At 47.0% G+C, this 16,983-nt stretch overlaps 1 protein-coding gene across 1 annotated transcript in view; it reads right to left on the reverse strand.

Moving 5' to 3' along the window:
• The window catches only part of LOC110499443 (RNA binding protein fox-1 homolog 3), an 831,363-nt gene that overhangs the window by 743,832 nt on the left and 70,548 nt on the right, over positions 1–16,983 (reverse strand).

The raw sequence follows: 16,983 nt of genomic DNA on the forward strand, positions 1-16,983 counted from the left end.
CCTGGCTACCGTGCGTCCTGCTCCCTCTGGAGAGGAGAGCGTGAGCGCCCTCGTCTCCTGCTTGACTGGGCGAGCCCTCGAGTGGGCCAACGCAGTATGGAATGGCCCGGACTCGGCGAGGGATAATTACCCAGAGTTCACCCGCCGATTCCGAGCTGTTTTTGACCATCCACCAGAGGGTCGGGCGGCGGGTGAACGGCTGTTCCACCTGCGGCAGGAGACGAGGAGCGCTCAGGACTTTGCTCTGGAGTTCAGGACCTTGGCCGCAGGAGCAGGATGGAACGACAGGGCCTTGGTCGACCATTTCAGATGCAGTCTCAGGGAGGACGTCCGCAGGGAGCTGGCATGTCGGGACACCACCTGCACACTGGATGAGCTCATTGACTTGGCTATCCGTCTCGACAATCTGCTGGCTGCTCGCGGGCGTTCGGATCAGGCCCTGTCGTTTCCACTTCCCAGCCCTCCTGCCCCTATCCCTATGGAATTAGGAGGGGCAGCTTCGAGGGAGACCGGAGGAGGAGTGTCCTCCTGCACCAGTTGTGGTCGACGAGGGCACACGTCAGACCGGTGCTGGAGGAACTCGTCTGGGAGTCGGGAGGGCAGGCGGAGCACTGCTCGATCACCCCAGGTGAGTAAGCACCAGACTCACCCAGAGCCTCCTGTCGGTCATGTGTATGTTTTGATTTCTTTCCCTGGGTTTTTTCCCTCTCTACAGCATAAGGCGCTAGTCGATTCAGGCGCAGCTGGGAATTTCATGGATCGTGGGCTTGCGTTAAGGCTAGGGATTCCCCTGGTGTCGGTAGATCAACCTTTCCCCGTGCACTCATTAGATAGCCGACCATTAGGGTCAGGAGTGATTAGGGAGGCTACGGTGCCACTGGACATGGTAACGCAGGGGGATCATAAGGAGCAGATTAGTCTGTTCCTTATAGATTCACCTGCGTTTCCGGTGGTGTTGGGGGTTCCCTGGTTAGCTCAACACAACCCGGTGATTTCCTGGCGACAGGGGGCTCTTAAGGGGTGGTCAGAGGAGTGTTCAGGTAGGTGTAGAGGAGTTGCCGTTGGTGCGACTACGGTGGAGAGTCCAGACCAAGTTTCCACCGTGCGCATTCCCTCTGAATATGCCGATTTGGCTATCGCCTTCAGTAAAAAGAAGGCGACCCAATTACCACCTCATCGTCGAGAGGACTGCGTGATAAACCTTCTGGAGAACGCTGCACTTCCTAGGAGTCACGTGTATCCATTGTCCCAGGAGGAGACGGTAGCGATGGAAACATACGTTACTGAATCACTGAGACAGGGGTACATTCGGCCCTCCGCATCACCCGTCTCCTCGAGCTTCTTTTTTGTGAAGAAGAAGGATGGAGGTCTGCGTCCGTGCATTGATTATAGAGGTCTAAATTCCATCACAGTGGGGTTTAGTTACCCACTACCTCTCATCGCCACGGCGGTGGAATCATTTCACGGGGCGCGCTTCTTCACAAAACTGGACCTGAGGAGCGCGTATAATCTGGTGCGTATCCGGGGAGGGGATGAGTGGAAAACTGCATTCAGTACTACATCTGGTCATTATGAGTACCGCGTCATGCCATACGGGTTGAAGAATGCTCCAGCCGTTTTCCAATCCTTCGTAGACGAGATTCTCCGAGACCTGCTCGGGCAGGGAGTGGTAGTGTACATCGATGACATTTTGATCTATTCTGCCACACGCGCGGCGCATGTGTCTCTGGTGCGTAAGGTACTTGGGCGACTGCTGGAGCATGATCTGTATTGCAAGGCGGAGAAATGTGAGTTTTTCAAACAGTCCGTTTCCTTCCTGGGATATCGTATTTCCACCTCTGGGGTGGTGATGGAGGATGACCGCGTTACAGCCGTGCGTAATTGGCCGACTCCGACCACGGTGAAAGAGGTGCAGCGGTTTTTAGGGTTTGCCAATTACTACCGGAGGTTTATCCGGGGTTTTGGTCAGGTAGCTGCTCCCATCACCTCGCTGCTGAAGGGAGGACCGGTGCGCTTGCGCTGGTCAGCAGAGGCGGGCAGAGCATTCACTCGTTTGAAGGAGCTGTTCACCAATGCACCCGTGTTGGCGCATCCGGACCCCTCTTTAGCGTTCATAGTGGAGGTGGATGCGTCCGAGGCTGGGGTCGGAGCCGTGCTGTCCCAACGCTCGGGCGTGCCACCCAAACTTCGCCCTTGTGCTTTCTTTTCGAGCAAGCTCAGCCCAGCAGAGCGAAACTATGATGTGGGGGACCGGGAGTTGTTAGCTGTAGTCAAGGCTCTGAAGGTGTGGAGACATTGGCTTGAGGGGGCTAAACACCCTTTTCTCATCTGGACTGACCATCGTAATCTCGAGTATATCCGGGCAGCGAAGAGAATGAATCCACGTCAGGCTAGATGGGCCATGTTTTTTACCAGATTCCGGTTTACCCTCTCATACCGGCCCGGCTCCCAAAACACCAAGGCCGACGCGCTGTCCCGCCTCTATGATACCGAGGAGCGGCCCGTTGAGCCAACTCCCATCATTTCACCGTCATGTCTCGTGGCACCGGTGGTATGGGAGGTGGACGCAGAGATAGAGGGGGCCTCACGGTCAGAGCCGGCCCCTCCCAACTGTCCAGTAGGAACCCAGTACGTACCGAGGGGGGTCCGGGACAAGCTGATTCGGTGGGCTCATACTCTCCCCTCCTCGGGTCATCCTGGCATCGAGAGGACAGTGCGGAGTCTGAGAGGGAGATACTGGTGGCCCACGCTAGCTAAAGACGTGAGATTTTATGTCTCCTCCTGCTCCGTGTGTGCTCAGAGCAAGGCTCCTCGGCACTTGCCTAGAGGGAAATTACAACCCCTCCCCGTTCCACAACGGCCGTGGACACACTTATCGGTGGACTTTCTTACCGACCTTCCCCCGTCCCAGGGAAGTACTACAATCCTGGTCGTTGTGGATCGGTTTTCTAAGTCCTGTCGTCTCATCCCGTTGCCCGGTCTCCCTACGGCCCTGCAGACTGCTGAGGCCTTGTTTACCCATGTCTTCCGGCACTATGGGGTGCCTGAGGACATCGTTTCTGATCGGGGTCCCCAATTCACGTCCAGAGTATGGAGGGCGTTTATGGAGAGACTGGGGGTCTCGGTCAGCTTAACCTCAGGTTTTCACCCCGAGAGTAATGGGCAGGTGGAGCGCGTAAATCAAGAGGTGGGCAGGTTTCTGCGGTCCTATTGCCGGGACCGGCCTGGTGAGTGGGCAAGGTATGTTCCCTGGGCTGAACTAGCTCAGAACTCCCTACGCCACTCCTCAACTAACTTGTCTCCTTTTGAGTGTGTGTTAGGTTACCAGCCGGTCCTGGCTCCATGGCATCAGAGCCAGACCGAGGCTCCTGCGGTGGAGGAATGGGTACAGCGCTCCAAGGACACATGGAAAGCCGTTCAGGACTCACTACGGGTAGCGGGCGAACGGCAGAAGAGGAGCGCTGACCAACACCGCAGTGAGGCCCCCGTGTTTGCACCGGGGGACAGGGTCTGGCTCTCGACCCGGAACCTGCCCCTCCGCCTGCCCTGTCGGAAGCTGGGGCCGCAGTGTGTGGGGCCGTTTAAAGTCCTGAGGAGAATAAACGAGGTGTGTTACAGGTTACAACTTCCTAGGTATTACCGTATTAACCCCTCGTTTCATGTGTCTCTCCTCAGGCCGGTGGTGGCTGGTCCCCTGCAAGAAGGTGAGGTGCCTGAGGTCCCTCCGCCCCCCCTGGACATCGAGGGGTCCCCGGCGTACACAGTTCGGGGCATTCTGGATTCGAGACGCCGGGTGGGGGGCCTACAGTACCTCGTGGACTGGGAGGGGTACGGTCCGGAGGAGAGATGCTGGGTTCCGGTGAGGGACATTTTGGACCCTTCTCTCCTGAGTGATTTCCACCGCCTCCACCCGGATCGCCCAGCACCTCGTCCTCCGGGTCGTCCTCGAGGACGGTGGCGGCGCGCTGCGGGGGCCGCGCGTCAGGGGGGGGGTACTGTCACGACTTCCGCCGAAGTTGGCTCTCCTGCCTGTTCGGGCGGTGCTCGGCGGTCGTCGTCACCGTCCTACTAGCCACCATCGATCCCTTTTTCGTTTGTCTGTTGGTTTTGTCTTATTAGTTTCACCTGTGTGTATTTTAGTTTATTGACGTCCTTATTTATAGTAGGTTGTCCCGCCCTTGTTTCGTGCGGGATTGTTTTGGTTTCATGTATTTTAGTGAATACGTATTGTGTTATTTGCTCCGATATATCTTAATCCTGTGTTGGATTATTTCACCCTGTTTTCGGGTTTTTCAGTGTTTGTTCCGGAGAATAAACTATCGACTCACTGCACCTGCTCTCTGCGCTTGATTCCACCTACCTTGTTAATACGTGACAGAATGTTTAATTGACTCCGCAGCAATACTTTGCCCCGACAAGAAAATGTTTCCCTGTCAAACCAACAGCGACATGGCGTGTTGAGGACATCGCAGAGATCGTGGAACAACAGTTGAGAAACAAGGTAAAGGATTTAGCCTATTTCTCCTTGGCCCTGGATGAGAGCAGTGATGCACGTGACACGGCACAGTGGTTGATATTCCTACGAGGTCATAACCCCAGACGTTGAAATTACAGAGGAGCTGGCTTCAGTGCAGTCAATGAAGAACACAACCACAGGGAAAGATTTATTGGAGGAGGTTATCCAGTGTGACCACTGATCGGTGCCCAAACTTGACAGGAAAAAACATTGGCCTTTTGAAAAGGATACAAGATCAAGTGGCTGAGCTGAACCCAGATCAGACAATTATTTTTCTGCATTGCATTATTCATCAGGAGGTGCTCAGTAAATGTGTTCTGAAAATGAGCCTCGTTGTGGACACAGTCACTAAAGTGGTAAACTTCATAAGAGTAAATCTTTAGTACACACACAGTTTGTCTCACTACTGGAATAGACAGAGTCGGGTCATGCAGATCTCCCCTACCACACACATGTGAGATGGCTGAGTTTGGGGAAGGTGCTTAAAAGGGATTGGGACCTGATGTCGGAGATTGCTGAGTTTTTGCAAATGAAAAGGAAAATATGTGGATTTTCCTCAACTGCAAGATAAAGAATTGTTGGCTGATACATTTTAACGTCGTCGTTTTGAGGATTTCAGAGTGTTGGAAAATGACATGCTGTTGGTTTCCTCTCCTTTCACCTTCAATGTGGATAACACTCCCACTGACCTGCAACTTCAGCTTATCGATCTTCAGTATGATGCAGTGATTGGAGAACTATTCAAAACAATGTCACTGATGAGGTTCTATGCATCTCTCGATGAACAAACCTTTCCTACGATGAGGAGTCATGCTCAGAAGATGTTTGTACTGTTTAGGTCGATGTGTGTATGTGAACAGACATTTTCAGTGATGAAATATAACAAGTCAAGGCACAGATCATCTCTGACTGATTCTCACCTCTCAGCAATTCTGCGCATAGCAACATCAGAAGCTATACCTGACTTCACTGCTCTAGTCAACGCCCATCAGAGACTTCACTCCTCACACTGATTGAGTAGTTTAAATGTAATGTTGAGCTCTCTCTCTTTCTTGTGTTTTTTTGTGCATACACGTTAACAAGAGTTCTGTCCGTGGTGCTGAATGCACAGGATACTTTTCCCTCTGTGTAAATTACTTACCAAAAGGAGAACATGGATGTGGATGTAAATATATCTGTCAACAGATATATTTACACATCCCATGATTTAATATGATTCTGGCCCGCAATGGCAAAAATATATCCTATTGTGGCCCTCCATTGGAAAATAATCGCTTAGGCCTGATCTAGTGGGTATGAGGTTACGGCCCTGCAGAACCATATGGGAGACCCCATGCCTGTGTTTGTGTTTCCCATGGTGATGACCATTCCCGTGTGAGTGCCCTCGTCACCACCAGCACCTCTGAAATGGACCGTCTTTCTTTTTTTGTAGTAGCCAAGCATGAACAGCATTAAGTGGCTAACATGCTGCTTTGACACTTCAGGACTGCTTTTTTTAATTTCACACTACATTAAGCTTTACACAATGCAGGCTTTCGCAAACAGATTGTGAAATACCCCCCTTCGGTAAACTATCAGGAGACAAATTCAAACCTTGCATAAAAACCCACTATTTAGAATAATCCCATGCAAACTCGTATGGGGTTTAGATTTTTTTAAGGAAAACATTTTGATGGATCATTGGTTCAATTTCCTCCTCCGCTGTGAGTTTGGTGGGTTTGATAATAACATTTCTCAGTGATATACACACCAGAGGAGGCTGGTGGGAGGAGCAATAGGAGGACTGGCTCATTGTAATGAATGGACTGGAATACATGGAAATGTGTTAATTTTATTTTATTTAACCTTTTTTTTTAACTAGGCAAGTCAGTTAATAACTCATTCTTATTTTCAAGGACTTCCTACCAAAAGGCAGAAGGCCTCCTGCAGGGACGGGGGCCTGGGTAAAAAATGTTTTTTTAAATACAATAGAAATATAGGACAAAACACACATCACAACAAGAGAGACAACACAACACTACATCAAGAGAGACCTAAGACAATAGCATAATAAGGCAGCAACACATGACCACACAACATGGTAGCAATACAAGATGACAACAACATGGTAGCAACACAACATGACAACAACATGGTAGCATCACAAGATGACAACAACATGGTAGCAACACAAGATGACAACAACATGGTAGCAACAGAACATGACCACACAACATGGTAGCAACACAAGATGACAACAACATGGTAGCATCACAAGATGACAACAACATGGTAGCATCACAACAAGGTAGCAACACAACATGACAACAACATGGTAGCATCACAACAAGGTAGCAACACAACATGACAACAACATGGTAGCAACACAACATGACAACAACATGGTAGCAACACAACATGACAACAACATGGTAGCAACACAACATGACAACAACATGGTAGTATCACAACAAGGTAGCAACACAACATGACAACAACATGGTAGCAACACAACATGACAACAACATGGTAGCATCACAACAAGGTGGCAGCACAAAATATGGTACAAACATTATTGGGCAGAGACAACAGCACAAAGGGGAAAGAAGGTAGAGACAACAATACCTCACACAAAGCAGCCACAACTGTCAGTAAGAGTGTCCATGAATGAGTCTTTGAATGAAGAGACTGAGATGAAACTGTCCAGTTGGAGTGTTTGTTGCAGCTCGTTCCAGTCGCTAGCTACAGCGAACTGAAAAGACGAGCGACCCAGGGATGTGTGTGCTTTGGGGACCTTTAACAGAATGTGACTGGCAGAACGGGTGTTGTATGTGGAGGATGAGGGCTATACTAGATATCTCAGAAAGGGGGGAATGGGGCCTAAGAGGGTTTTATAAAAAAGCATCAACCAGTGGGACTTGTGACGGGTATAGAGAGATGACCAGTTTACAGAGGAGTATAGAGTGCAGTGATGTGTCCTATAAGGAGCATTGGTGGAGAATCTGATGGCCCAATGGTAAAGAACATCTATCCGCTCGAGAGGTTTGATGTGTTTGATACCGTTCCGTTGATTCCATTCCAGCCGTTACTATGATCCTGTCCTCTTATACTTCCTCCCACCAGCCTCTTCTAGTACACATTTCATGGTTGGTGTGAAGGTTGCGTGAAGGTTGTGTGGATGTTAGAAACAGAGCTTGTCAATGCGACATGTCGGAAGCCTAGTGATTTCTTCACACTCCCTAGGGTACACCCTCCCTCGAAGCCTAGTGAACATTTTCACACTCCCTAGGGTACACCCTACCTCGAAGCCTAGTGAACTCTTCACACTCCCTAGGGTACACCCTCCCTCGAAGCCTAGTGAACATTTCACACTCCCTAGGGTACACCCTCCCTCGAAGCCTAGTGAACATTTCACACTCCCTAGGGTACACCCTCCCTCGAAGCCTAGTGAATATTTCACACTCCCTAGGGTACATCCTCCCTCGAAGCCTAGTGAATATTTCACACTCCCTAGGGTACACCCTCCCTCGAAGCCTAGTGAATATTTCACACTCCCTAGGGTACACCCTCCCTCGAAGCCTAGTGAATATTTCACACTCCCTAGGGTACACCCTCCCTCGAAGCCTAGTGAACATTTCACACTCCCTAGGGTACTTCCTCCCTCAAAGCCTAGGGAATATTTCACACTCCCTAGGGTACACCCTCCCTCGAAGCCTAGTGAATATTTCACACTCCCTAGGGTACATCCTCCCTCGAAGCCTAGTGAATATTTCACACTCCCTAGGGTACACCCTCCCTCGAAGCCTAGTGAACATTTCACACTCCCTAGGGTACTTCCTCCCTCGAAGCCTAGTGAACTCTTCACACTCCCTAGGGTACACCCTCCCTCGAAGCCTAGTGAACTCTTCACACTCCCTAGGGTACACCCTTTCTCGGGTGAACATAGAGTGGACACGTTCAACGTTCACTTTGAGAGGTCTGTAATTCATAGGTTAATTTAGACATTCTAGAATGTTTTGAGTCGGAATCAGAGAGAATTCCATAGGTTCTCGAGCTGCAAAGCATTCCACAGTACAGCTTATATGACACTGGAATACGATTCTATTTCTATCTATGTGATAAATGAACACTACAAAGATTTTCCCAACGTTATAAAGAACAAATCCAACATACATTGGTGCAGCTGAACCTCCATGTTGTGTTGTTTATCGTTGAGCTAACAGCACCCGTGATAGTACTAACACATAACTGTCAGCGTTAAGCCACTACAGAGTTTCATCGATTGAATCAACACACTCTCTGTTCTCACTGTCACTGTGTCAGCATAACACACACACACGCACACACGCACACACGCACACACACACACACACACACACACACACACACACACACACACACACACACACACACACACACACACACACACACACACACACACACACACACTCCTCTGGCCTCGTAAGACAGGCTGTGACTCCTCTCTTGGTTGGGGTTCAGGCCAGGTCTCCATGACAACCATGCCAACTCAGCACTGCCCACACTGACTCCTGTATCACCTTCACTCTGAAACTTACACAGACACACACACACACACACAAACAGGGACCTACACAGGAACATATACATACACACACACACACACACACACACACACACACACACACCCATATGACTTAGAAAGACTGTAACCTGTGTATGACCCTCGGGGAGAGTGACTGCACCTCTATGTTGGCGTTGGACATAACCACACAGGCCCAAACACACACCTGAACCTTGCCTACTCAGCACGTCTGTGTATCATCAGGTAACAGTTCTCAGAGAAGACAAACAGCCAGCACTAAGTCCCGGCCATGACCTGCACACACACGAATGCATGAGCACGCGCGCACACACACACGGTGTGGAAGCTGTGTGTCAGATGATACTGAAAATACCCTTTACCCTCCCCTCTCCCTTCCCCCCTCTCCTCTCCCCTCCTCCCCTCATCTCTCTACTCTCCCCTCCTCTCCTCTCTGGCTCTGTTGGTCTGTATTAGTATTTTGGGACCCGGACCCATCCCTGTCAATTACCAACCAATCTCTCTGTGCCAACTAACCAGCCCCAAAGAAAACCAGACCCCCATCATCAGCCTAAAGGACCCCACGCCAGCACACACACACACACACACACTCTCTCTCTCTATAATAAACAGGATAAATTAATTCCTGGGCCACAGATAGAGAGCATTTATACGTTATTTCATTATGCATCCCTTGCGTCCAACAGAGAGGAGAGCTGTGTGTGTGTGTGTGTATGTGAGAGAGAGAGAGAGAGAGCACTGGGTAAATACAATTGTTTAACTGCGTAACAGAACGATGTAAAGAACATCAAACTCATCAGGGCAAAGAGCCAACAGAGAGATCCTCTCACTCACACACACACACACACACACACACACACACACACACACACACACACACACACACACACACACACACACACACATACACACACACACCCGCACACACAGACACACAGAGTTAGATACACACTCACGAAAGACACACACACACACACACACACACAAGAAAATCATGAAGAAAGTGGCTCTTTTTAGACCTACACTTTCCTCCTGTAAGACCCTATGATCCGTGAATCATGCATGACACCGATACATCTTCTTCTCTTTATAGTGTGCTCCAGTACGGAAGCCCGTGAGGCCCAAGGCAAAAAAAAAAGGTGACTTATTTTGTTTTAACGACTTAGTGTTTCATCTGAATGACTTAGTAACAAAATCGATACTAAGTCGTTTGATCTATACTGAACAAAGATATAAATGCACCATGCTTTATCGTCAGGCTAGGGTCTATTTTTCTCAATTTCCGCCTGACTGACGTGCCCAAAGTAAACTGCCTGTTACTCAGGCCCTGAAGCCAGGATATGCATATAATTGGTACCATTGGAAAGAAAACACTTTGAAGTTTGTAGAAATGTTAAAATAACGTAGGAGACAATAGATATGGTTTTTTTTTTTCTTACAATGGAAAGTATAGGGAAGAAATTCAATTTAGCTCCCAGTACGCAATTCCTATGGCTTCCACGGGGTGTCAGTAGTCTTTGTTCAAGATTTCAGGAAGAATAATGAGTTTTAGTACAGAGACACAGACTTGGAAATTCGTGTATGCGCGCGCGATGAAGAGGACGCGCAACTGCTAATATGGTTTTCCTACTGAACATACTTCTTTCCGCATGAAATACTATAGTTTAATGACATTTTAGGGTATCTGAGGATTAAATAGAAATACATTTTGACTTGTTTTAACAATGTTTAGCAGTAGAATTTTGGATTCCGTTCTCTCCATGTTGATCGAGTGGATTACTCAAATTGATTTTACATCCCTTTTAGTGAGCATTTCTCCTCTGCCAAGATATCTGACATCTGACAGGTGTGCTGTGTACAATAAAAGGCCACTCTAAAATATGCAGTTTTGTCACACAACACAATACCACAGATGTCTCAAGTTTTGAGGGAGTGTGCAATTGTCATGTTGACTGCAGGTATGTCCACCAAAGTTGTCGCCGGATAAGTTAATGTTAATTTCTCTACCATTAGCCGCCTCCAACGTTCCTTTAGAGAATTTGGAAGTACGTCCAACCCGGGCCGCACAACTGCAGACCCCTTGTAACCACGCCAACCCAGGACCTCCATCAGGACCAGTCATCCGAACAGGTGATGAAACTGAGGAATATTTATGTCTATAATAACTCCCTTTTAATGGGGAAAAACTCATTCTGACTGGCTGGGCCTGGCTCCCCACAGGACCACCCATTGCTGCGCCCCTTGCCAATTCATGTGAAATCCATAGATTAGAGCCTAACAATTTTATTTCAAGTGACTGATTTCCTTATATGAACTGTAACTCTGAAAATTGTTGCATATTGCATTAATTTTTTTTGTTCAGTATACTTATTATCTTATTTGAATGACTTAGTTGTTATTTTGTTTAATTAGGCCTAATTTGCTATGCAGCATGTTAGAAAGTAGAATGTACACTACATATAGACTACATAGGGTGGGGTAGGCTAAATCATTACAGCCAAATAGGCATAATTAAAATGATAGTGGTAAAGGAAATGAAGAAATGCTTGGCAGAGCTTGTGGCTGAGCATGATCAGAGCTGGTGGCTGAGCAGGACCAGAGCTGTGGCTGAGCATGCCCAGAGCTGTGGCAGAGGATGATCAGAGCTGGTGGCTGAGCATGCTCAGAGCTGGTGGCAGAGGATGATCAGAGCTGGTGGCTGAGCATGCCCAGAGCTTGTAGCTGAGCATGCCCAAAGCTTGTGACTGAGCAGGACCAGAGCAAAATTGGAGAAGAAGAGAAAGCTGACAGCATTTTTTTAAATCTACTTGAATTATGCTCTGCTCCTCGCTCCAAACTCACCCGCTTCAATACTCTGACGTTCAAAAGCAGTCCTGCTTTAGGTTATCAAAAAACTGTCAATCAATAATCATATGAATGGATGGAATCAGTGAACGAATGGCTGCAGCAATCATTACACGGTCTGACAAGCTGCACAACAGTTAAATAACATAACAATTAAGTAATTCAAGCAAGAAAATAAGTTGTTTGAACGACTTAGTATCTTGTTTGATGACTTAGTAAAATGTATTTAAAATGATAATTTCAAGTCTACTTTTTTGGGGGACCTTAGGCTTCAGGGCTTCCGTTTTCCAGTAATTTAGTCAAGTCCAAGTCGGGTTCTATGTCCCCAAGAGTTCGAGTCCTTTATACTGGAGTCACGAGTCAAGTTACGAGTCCCTTGGTAGTGCTAAAAGTTGCTGTCCAACCATTTTTAAAGATAAATTGCATTTGTGTTGCACATTTGTTGCACATTTGTAAGGCTAAATAGACAATATAACTATATAACATTTGTTGTTGTAACTAGTATGTTGAATTATGCAACTTAACCTGGACGTAAGTACCACAACACGGCTGTGTTCTAATATAGGGAGGGATGTCTAGACAAAAAATAAATAATCACACGAATATTATGAATATCTCAAAAGTACACTTTTTAAAATTGTTTTGTACTCTTCAAGTACATCACATTTCCAGTGGGCTCTATTCTATATGTAAAGTATTGATTTAATTTTAATAAGCACCACCAACACAGTGAATGGGGGAAATTCAAAGGCAACTCTTTAATATCAATTTCTGTATAAAATATACATTTCTGTATAAATGGATCATACATTCAAAAGTACCAGAGAGCCCACTCTGTAAATGTGACATGTTTAAAGAGTGTATTGTTCCAACATATGTCTTAAATTAAGCAAAAACAAAAAATGTACTTTGAGATATTAATGTTAATATATTTAATGTTGAATGAATGCATGTAAAAAATGTATTTCAGAATCTAGACATAATGTATGTTAGAGCATATTATAAGGAAGATAATGACTCGGTTCACAGATCACAGGAGGCATGTATAGATCACAGGAGGCATGTATAGATCACAGGAGGCATGTATAGATTACAGGAGGCATGTATAGATTACAGGAGGCATGTATAGATCACAGGAGGCATGTATAGATTACAGGAGGCATGTATAGATTACAGGAGGCATGTATAGTTCTAAAATGGCCACTTTCATCAGAATGTTCTCAAAAATGGTTTGTGATACATATGATAGTTAAAAGCATATCAAACATCCTTCTTCCCAATTACGTTTCTATGTGAGAATTGCCAGAACAATCTGACCTACCCAGGATATTTCCGTGCAGTCCTCATGCATATAAAAGAAGTAAAATTACTCTACCATTTTATCATATATAGGTGTGTATAATGAATATGTTACAGTATACCCTGCTTGTTGTCATGCATACACTATGTGACTGACTGGCAGCCTTTGACTTTGATCTCAGAGAAAAGATCCTTGAACAGTCAAATTAAGGATTGTGCCTCTGGCTGCATTCAAGATGTAAAATTCCCATAGCAAACACAGAAGGAGCACTGTGCCGCATATCGTCGAACGGGGCCGGGACGGCATTTGAGGACGTAGTCAATGTCTGCACGTTCCAAAATGCACCATGATAGTAGCGCACTATAAAGGGCATAGGGTGCAGTTTGAAACGCATCTTGTGTACGTGTCATACCAGCATTTCACTGGCTTCTCCTCTCCCGAACCTCAGAGACTCACAGCATCACATTCTGCAGAAGCAACTTCTTACAAATGCCCCAATTTTTTTTTATGTAGATATGGTTTTAAATAATGAAGACCAATCCACAGTCAGCTGACAAATTGTTATTGTTTCTGTGAACGTCAGTGTCTGGTTCTCAATCAATTATATATATATTCCTGTAGTCATTCTTGTGGCTGTCTGTATCCTAAATGCCAATATAGGGCCAAGGCTCTGGTTAAAAGTATTGCACTATGAAGGGAATGGGGTGCCATTTGGGACAGCCACACTGAGAACACTTCTGGGAAGTGTATCGGTGAGACGTCTTCCACATTCAGTCCAATGGGTCTCATTCAATCAATACCTGCATCAGGAAACTCTCGGGATGAGAGTTTTTGCTGTGAGTGTAGCCGATGTGAAATGGCTAGCTTAGTTAGCGGATGGTGCGCGCTAGTGGCGTTCCAATCGGTGACGTCACTTGCTCTGAGACCTTGAAGTAGTGGTTCCCCTTGCTCTGAGACCTTGAAGTAGTGGTTCCCCTTGCTCTGCAAGGGCCGCGGCTTTTGTGGAGAGTTGGGTAACGATGCTTCGTGGGTGACTGTTGTTGACGTGTGCAGAGCGTCCCTGGTTCGCGCCCAGGTCGGGGCGAGGGGACGCCACTCTGCTCTCCGATCCCCTGCCATTGTGTTTTTTACCATCAGTATTATTTAAACGCTGCAGAGTTTTGTATTACATTCATTTTCCAGGCTTTTGAATTCACCCAAAACAGCATGTTTTAGTGGACCGTGAGAAAAGCGTTCTGTTTGGGGATGACTCTGCCCCAGGCTGCATTTGAGCCCATGTCAGAAATACCGACATGAAATTCTCTGAACCGAATGCTCACAGAACGCTCCTAACTCATCCAATTCTAGGATTTGTCCCAAATGGTTCTCTATCAATTCTAGATATATGCATGTAGCTATTCTAGTGACTGTGTGAATCCTTAATTGCAATAGGGCCCTTAGGGCTCTGGTCAAAAGTAGTGCACTATGTAGGGAATAGGGCACCGTTTGGGAAACACACCAATTCAGCTACTAACACAAATGGAGGAGAGAAGAACGCAGACCAACAAACAATTACAATGACGGATACTCCATTATTCCACTGTATTTTAGACATTTTAGTTCCTCACATTTTAAACTCCCAGGGTTTGATAGTAATTTCTTGCTTTTAGGAACTCTCTGTCAAAGAGTATAACTAATTACCTTTACATATTGAGGAGAGAGGGGAACATCTCTCTCTCTCTCTCTCTCTCTCTCTCTCTCTCTCTCTCTCTCTCTCTCTCTCTGTCTCTTCTCTCTCTCTCTCTCTCTCTCTCTCTCTCTTTCTCTCTCTCTCTGATGCAGGTTTTGATTGAATGAGACCCATTGGACTGAATGTGGAAGACGTCTCACCGATACACTTCCCAGTGTTCTCAGTTGAGGCTGTCCCAAATGGCACCCCATTCCCTTCATAGTGCAACACTTTTAACCAGAGCCTTGGCCCTATATTGGCATTTAGGATACAGACAGCCACAAGAATGACTACAGGAATCTCTCTCTCTCTCTCTCTCTCTCTCTCTCTCTCTCTCTCTCTCTCTCTCTCTCTCTCTCTCTCTCTCTCTCTCTCTCTCTGCACTAAAAGGTCATTGTATGGAGCATTCCTTTGTGTCTGCATTAAATAAAACAATCCCTGGCCACAAAACTGAGAGTTGTGCCGTTGAAAAGACGTCATTCCAACCGCTTTTTCACACTGGGATGTCAGGCTTATAAGTGACACTTCACATGTTCACACAGAAACACAGGCGGTTGTTTCCGACCCATCAGGTCTGAGGGGACTTCCCTAATCCTGCCTCTCTGAATGGCTGTTTAATCAGGTCTGAGGGGACTTCCCTAATCCTGCCTCTCTGAATGGCTGTTTAATCAGGTCTGAGGGGACTTCCCTAATCCTGCCTCTCTGAATGGCTGTTTAATCAGGTTTGAGAAGACTTCCCTAATCCTGCCTCTCTGAATGGCTGTTTAATCAGGTTTTAGGGGACTTCCCTAATCCTGCCTCTCTGAATGGCTGTTTAATCAGGTCTGAGGGGACTTCCCTAATCCTGCCTCTCTGAATGGCTGTTTAATCAGGTCTGAGGGGACTTCCCTAATCCTGCCTCTCTGAATGGCTGTTTAATCAGGTCTGAGGGGACTTCCCTAATCCTGCCTCTCTGAATGGCTGTTTAATCAGGTTTGAGAAGACTTCCCTAATCCTGCCTCTCTGAATGGCTGTTTAATCAGGTCTTAGGGGACTTCCCTAATCCTGCCTCTCTGAATGGCTGTTTAATCAGGTCTGAGGGGACTTCCCTAATCCTGCCTCTCTGAATGGCTGTTTAATCAGGTCTGAGGGGACTTCCTTAATCCTGCCTCTCTGAATGGCTGTTTAATCAGGTCTGAGGGGATTTCCATAATCCTGCCTCTCTGAATGGCTGTTTAATCAGGTCTGAGGGGACTTCCCTAATCATGCCTCTCTGAACGGCTGTTTAATCAGGTCTGAGGGGACTTCCCTAATCCTGCCTCCCTGAATGGCTGTTTAGTCAGGTCTGAGGGGACTTCCCTAATCCTGCCTTTCTGAATGGCTGTTTAATCAGGTTTGAGAAGACTTCCCTAATCCTGCCTCTCTGAATGGCTGTTTAATCAGGTCTGAGGGGACTTCCCTAATCCTGCCTCTCTGAATGGCTGTTTAATCAGGTCTGAGGGGACTTCCATAATCCTGCCTCTCTGAATGGCTGTTTAATCAGGTCTGAGGGGACTTCCCTAATCCTGCCTCTCTGAATGGCTGTTTAATCAGGTCTGAGGGGACTTCCCTGATCCTGCCTCTCTGAATGGATGTTTAATCAAGCACTGATTATTAATGCGAGCTTGACAGAGTGATGGTGCGAACACACACACACGTCACACACACTCGTGTCCCCTCAGTGTCCCCAAGCAGACAGGTAAACAGAGAGGACGACCTCTGTCATGCCAAAGAACCTGTTCACTCCTCTCTGACTCCTCTCTGACTTTCACTAGAATGATGTCATTCAACCTTTTTCTTTCTCACACTTCTTTCATTCGTCTTTCTCATTTGGTCTCTATCACACTCTCTTTTCCCTTTTTCTCCATTCGATCCATATCTACTTCTGTTTGTTTTCATCCTCTGCCTCGCTTTCTCCCTCCACTTCTCTGTGTCTCATCTCTAGTCCTCTTGTCATTCCCAGGGGGGGAAAAAACAGAAGTAACAGGGAAATCTCTTTTTCCTCCCTTCTTCTTTGTGTCCTGTGGTCCTCTGGC

Source organism: Oncorhynchus mykiss, chromosome 20 (genome assembly GCF_057628025.1).
Source record: "Oncorhynchus mykiss isolate SJ-2025 chromosome 20, ASM5762802v1, whole genome shotgun sequence".
NCBI classification, from domain to species: domain Eukaryota; kingdom Metazoa; phylum Chordata; class Actinopteri; order Salmoniformes; family Salmonidae; genus Oncorhynchus; species Oncorhynchus mykiss.